We start from the raw sequence: 6,432 nt of genomic DNA on the forward strand, positions 1-6,432 counted from the left end.
CTCACATTATATGTGACTACCGCCTATGTTCGACGTCAACGTGTAATAACGACTCACATGCATCAGTTGGCAACACTAGCAGTGGAGGGTATATAAAGTTTGTCGAGTGGACTCGGTAAACAGTGCAGTTGTCGTCATAATTCGGAAACAGAGCGACTTATCCAACATCCAAATGGGAATAATCATTGGCTTTCGCGCCAAGGGTGATGCATTTCCGGTACGGCTAAGTTCGTAAACAGTTCGCGTGCTAACACCATGGGCCACAGATGATAGGGGCGAACGACGACTGCAGAGGTATGCTGAGCCACTGACCACCCGATGAAACAAGGCGCTGCCAACAGTAAGTCCTCAAAGACCGTCCAGCGAACGCTGCTGCGTGCGACCCTCGGCAACAGACGCCTGGTTCATGGACCCATGCTGACTGTTGCTTATCGGCGACGAGAACTGGAATTTGCACGCCAGTACCGCATCTCAACATCCACTGAGTGGTGACAGATGGCCGTTTCATATGAATCACATTTTATGCTCCATCGTACAGCTGACCGCTGTCGTATATGGCTTGAAAAGTCTGAAGGAAAACGCCCTGAAACAATCATCGGGGATCTCATCATATATAGGGTAGTCAGAAAATGTCTGAAACGCTTGTAGTGATGTTGTAGGGAAAGTTGTACTGAGACATAAATGTTAAGAAAAAAATTCGATACGTTGCGCAGTTTCCGTGTTATTTAGCATTGAAGTTAGCCAATCAGATCGTCGCGCGCGTAAATTCAAGTTTCAGCTAACGAGGGGGGGGGGGGGGGGGGGGTTTACGGGCGCTCAACATCGAGGTCATCAGCGTCAGCTAACGAGACAAAGCACTCGTTGGGCAACACCGCCCCTGACAGGCCGTTTGAATGCGAGCGCGAGACGCCCCGATTGGCTAAATTCTATGCTAAATAACTCGGAAACGACGCAAAGTATCGCATTTTTTCCTTAACATTTATGTCTGAGTATAATCTGCCCTACAACATCACAACAAGCGTTTCAGACATTTTCTGACCACAATGTGTATATATATATATATATATATATATATATATATATACTCCTGGAAATGGAAAAAAGAACACATTGACACCGGTGTGTCAGACCCACCATACTTGCTCCAGACACTGCGAGAGGGCTGTACAAGCAATGATCACACGCACGGCACAGCGGACACACCAGGAACCGCGGTGTTGGCCGTCGAATGGCGCTAGCTGCGCAGCATTTGTGCACCGCCGCCGTCAGTGTCAGCCAGTTTGCCGTGGCATACGGAGCTCCATCGCAGTCTTTAAGACTGGTAGCATGCCGCGACAGCGTGGACGTGAACCGTATGTGGAGTTGACGGACTTTGAGCGAGGGCGTATAGTGGGCATGCGGGAGGCCGGGTGGACGTTCCGCCGAGTTCCTCAACACGTGGGGCGTGAGGTCTCCACAGTACATCGATGTTGTCGCCAGTGGTCGGCGGAAGGTGCACGTGCCCGTCGACCTGGGACCGGACCGCAGCGACGCACGGATGCACGCCAAGACCGTAGGATCCTACGCAGTGCCGTAGGGGACCGCACCGCCACTTCCCAGCAAATTAGGGACACTGTTGCTCCTGGAGTATCGGCGAGGACCATTCGCAACCGTCTCCATGAAGCTGGGCTACGGTCCCGCACACCGTTAGGCTGTCTTCCGCTCACGCCCCAACATCGTGCAGCCCGCCTCCAGTGGTGTCGCGACAGGCGTGAATGGAGGGACGAATGGAGACGTGTCGTCTTCAGCGATGAGAGTCGCTTCTGCCTTGGTGCCAATGATGGTCGTATGCGTGTTTGGCGCCGTGCAGGTGAGCGCCACAATCAGGACTGCATACGACCGAGGCACACAGGGCCAACACCCGGCATCATGGTGTGGGGAGCGATCTCCTACACTGGCCGTACACCACTGGTGATCGTCGAGGGGACACTGAATAGTGCACGGTACATCCAAACCGTCATCGAACCCATCGTTCTACCATTCCTAGACCGGCAAGGGAACTTGCTGTTCCAACAGGACAATGCACGTCCGCATGTATCCCGTGCCACCCAACGTGCTCTAGAAGGTGTAAGTCAACTACCCTGGCCAGCAAGATCTCCGGATCTGTCCCCCATTGAGCATGTTTGGGACTGGATGAAGCGTCGTCTCACGCGGTCTGCACGTCCAGCACGAACGCTGGTCCAACTGAGGCGCCAGGTGGAAATGGTATGGCAAGCCGTTCCACAGGACTACATCCAGCATCTCTACGATCGTCTCCATGGGAGAATAGCAGCCTGCATTGCTGCGAGAGGTGGATATACACTGTACTAGTGCCGACATTGTGCATGCTCTGTTGCCTGTGTCTATGTGCCTGTGGTTCTGTCAGTGTGATCATGTGATGTATCTGACCCCAGGAATGTGTCAATAAAGTTTCCCCTTCCTGGGACAATGAATTCACGGTGTTCTTATTTCAATTTCCAGGAGTGTATATATATATATATATATATATATATATATATATATATATATATATATATACTTTTCGATTATTCCCTTTTGAGAGAGAGATTGAACTTGAGTAGACATGATTTCTTCTTCTTTCTTCGTTCTTCCCAAATTCTCTTCGTACGTTCACTTTGTTCTCTCCTGCGTTCTTCCAACCATCTTTTTCCCGCTATCTTGTTTGAGTGTGTGTTTATGACGTTTCTAAACTGTTCTCTATTGTTGTCTTGTGTGATTCCCAGTTCTTTAGTGTCTTCTTCTTCTACAGTGATCTATTTTGTCTTGTTTTTGCTCTTGTTTACTATCTCGAAGATTGGTCTTGTGAGCCTGCTTTTATTCATCCTGCTGATATGTCCGTAAAATTTCATCCCCTCTTTTTAATGCTGTCTATTATTGTGTCTCTGTAAATCTCTCTAGTTGGCTTCTTCATCCAAATTCTTCCCGAAACGCTGGTCCATATATTTTCCTCAGAATTTTTCTTTCCCGCTTTTCAATATCTCTGACCTTCGTATGACCATGAGTCACTGTAGCTTCTACAGCATAAAACGCTTCTGGTAGGACTACTGTGCTGTAATGCCTTAGTTTCTCATTGACAGAAATAATTTTTATTATAGTGATTCCAAGTGAGCTTATATTCTTTTTGTAATCTGGGGATTCTATCTTTATTGGCTATTGAGTTCAGTCCTGATGGTTGGATTATCTCTCCCAGATATCTGAAATGGGCAACTTGTGCCACTTTCCCGTACTGCGTAGTAATGGGGAGATTATCTACAGGTTTGTGTTCCACATACTGTGTTTTCTCGTAGGAGATATGTTGCCCAATTTTCTGTGAGAATTCGAGTAGTTTTTCTCTTGCAAGTTTGGCTTCCTCACTATTGTTCGCTAGAATGGCAAGGTCGTCCGCGAAAGACAGACACTTCAACCTAATTGTCTGCTCTTTTTTAATCCCAGGCAGAATTCCTTTTGAAATGATAATTAAATGAACATCCTAGCTGCAAACAGGCGTTGATATACTTCATTGGGGACATATTGAAAATGTGTGCCCCGACCGGGACTCGAACCCGGGATCTCCTGCTTACAGGGCAGACGCTCTAGCCATCTGAGCCACCGAGGGCACAGAGGATAGTGTGCCTGCAGAGACTTATCCCTTGCACGCTCCCCGTGAGACCCACACTCCCAACATGTCCACACCACTACATTCGTAGTGCGCCTAATAGATGTTTGCCCATCATACTCATTACTCGTGGCAGATTAATCTACCAAGTCCCGTAAGAGTTCGGGCATAGAGTGTGCGTTCTCACAAGAAGGTCAATGGCCGGGAAGCCATATTTTCACTATTTATGTAGTATCTGTTCCCAAAAGAACAGTTACCGTTGATGACCATGCAGCTTTTCCATGTCGTCACAATTTTTTTCCAGAACCATGTTAAACAGAAGGGGGGGGGGGGGGGGATATTCCATCTCCTTGGCGAACACCAGTATGAATATGAAATGCTTCTGATGTTTCTCACATGAATTTAATTTTGGAGGTTGTATCTGTTAATGCCTGTTGAGTAATTGACCTTGTTTTCCTGTCAATCCTGAACTACTCTAAAGCGTGAAATAATGTTTGTCTATCTATTGAATCGTAAGCCTTATTAAAATCGACAAAAGTTACCACAGTATTTCTACATCTCCTCATTCGCAAAATTGTTTTTAAGTTCCATATCTGTTCGATGCAAGATCGATCTTTGCGAAATCCTGCCTGATACTCCCCTATTAACTGGTCCGCTTGTTCTTCTAGTCTGTTTCACACGGCATTTGAAAGAATTTCGTATATTACAGGGAGCAGTGAAATTTCCCTGTAGTTATTTGGATACGTCGGGACCGTATCCACGCCTATATGCAGTTTGTTTTCTCCTCAGCACGATTGCATGTAACAGCAGGACAATGCAACAAGTCACACAGCTCATAGTGTACGTGCTTGGATCTAAGAGCACCAGAATCGGTTTACCGTACTCCCTTGGCCACCAAACTCCCCGTATTTAAACCAAACCGAGAATATGTGTGATCGCCTTGATCGAACCCTTCATGCCATGGATGCTCAACAGAGAAAACTAACGCGGCTAGCTAAGGCACTGGAATCGGTAGGTCCCTACATCCGCGTCGCTGTCTTCTAGAATCTCACTGGTTCACTCTTTCTACGTCTCTCAGCTGACCGCTCCGCAAAAGGTGATTTTACAGGACAATGTGATTGGACAGGAATATGCAAACACCATGTTATGATATTAATCCTATCTAAATGCTAATACATTTTGCAATTGCCACAAAACTGGTTTGATACATAATTCAAACATCAGAGCAAAACACCATTTTTACGATGAGGAAGTGTTAGCGAAATCCAGAACAATAGGGTAGAAGACATTTAGGACTGACATGGTGTCGAAAGCAACCACGTCTGCATGTGAATCATAAATTCATTCTGTTAGCATTTTACAAACGACAAACGTCACTGAACGTTACATTTCGCATTGTTTCGATACGGTTATGAGATTTAATGGCCACGTGGCGCTTTATGACCTCTGAGCTTCTTGTAATTTGCGCAGCGTACAGCACATAGTGCCCTGTATAAAAAGCGCCAGTAACTATCGTCTTCAGGATGTAAAAGTGCTGTCTGTGGAGGGGAGCAACTAAATACTGAAGTAGCTACAGCACAACGAGGGACACATAAAAGCGCATTGCAAATGTTAACACACGGGACAGCCAGATTTTATGGCACAACGTTCTGTTCCAGTGTCTCTCTGCTACATAGTGCAAAAGGGTGTGGCATTGTTCAGATATATGCAGGCGCATTTTATTTTTTCCCCTTGCCCACTCTAAATTATTGAGGTAGTTACCTTACGCGCGTAAATCTCCACCTCCAAGTTTACAAAGTAGAAAGCATAGATGTACTCCGTAAGATACTGAGGTTTGTTGCAAACTGAATAAAGCTGCGTTATCAGTAGACAGTATTCTGTAGAATAATGCGACTGATGATTAGAAATGGAAATACTGAAACACAATCCATCCAGTGAATGAACATAATATTCAAATGCCTTATTGAGTAATTTCCTTTACTAATTCCACGAAAGGTTTCTGTCAGACAGAAAGTATTTGTGAACATGAAAGGACGTCGGTATCCACTTGTTATACGTCTCTTCACTATCATAACACGGTAATATCAAATTTAAGTAACAGAAACAAGTGAAAAATTAAAGTCAATCTTATTCAATAATAATGCTCTGGAATGTGACTGACACGTCGAATCGAAATCGTCACAGTTTGTACGGAATTCTTTGTTACCAGATAAGAGGCCAAATCTGATACTGAATTAGTTGTTCTTCTTTCACTTTCGGCAGCAAAGTCACTGGATGCATCTCCTAGGGTAGTTAGTAATACACATTAGAGACAAGAGAAATTTGTGGCACAACTTGAGTAGAAGAAGGGATCAGTTGGTAGGACTGGTTCTGAGGCATCAAGGGATCACAAATTTAGTATTGGAGGTCAGCGTGGAGGGTAAAAATCGTAGAGGGAGACCGAGAGATAAATACACTAAGCAGATTCAGAAGGATGTAGGTTGTAGTAGGTGCTGGGAGATGAAGAAGCTTGCACGGGATAGAGTAGCATGGAGAGCTGGACTGAAAACCACAACAACAGCACAACAACAGGCTAACAGGAAGTAACCTATAAGTTTTAATGAGTGACCCTGCTAGTTTTAAAATATGTGACAAATGGACTCATCTTTGATTGCATTGACTTACGTTATTATACTGACAAGCTGACATAGACCTCAGTAAGTGACATAAATTTCATCTTGATACGCTTACCCGTTCCTGAAATAAAGGGTTGCTAACAAACAGATAGAGAGGACAACAGAATAATCCTATATGAGTCC

General features: G+C 45.3%; 1 non-coding gene across 1 annotated transcript; it reads right to left on the reverse strand.

Moving 5' to 3' along the window:
- Nucleotides 1-3,560: 3,560 nt before the first annotated feature.
- Trnat-ugu lies at nucleotides 3,561-3,635 on the reverse strand. Its single transcript has one exon. It is a non-coding gene; the product is annotated as a tRNA-Thr (tRNA).
- Nucleotides 3,636-6,432: the final 2,797 nt, after the last annotated feature.

The sequence above is a fragment of the Schistocerca americana genome, chromosome 1 (genome assembly GCF_021461395.2).
Source record: "Schistocerca americana isolate TAMUIC-IGC-003095 chromosome 1, iqSchAmer2.1, whole genome shotgun sequence".
In the NCBI taxonomy this organism is placed as follows: domain Eukaryota; kingdom Metazoa; phylum Arthropoda; class Insecta; order Orthoptera; family Acrididae; genus Schistocerca; species Schistocerca americana.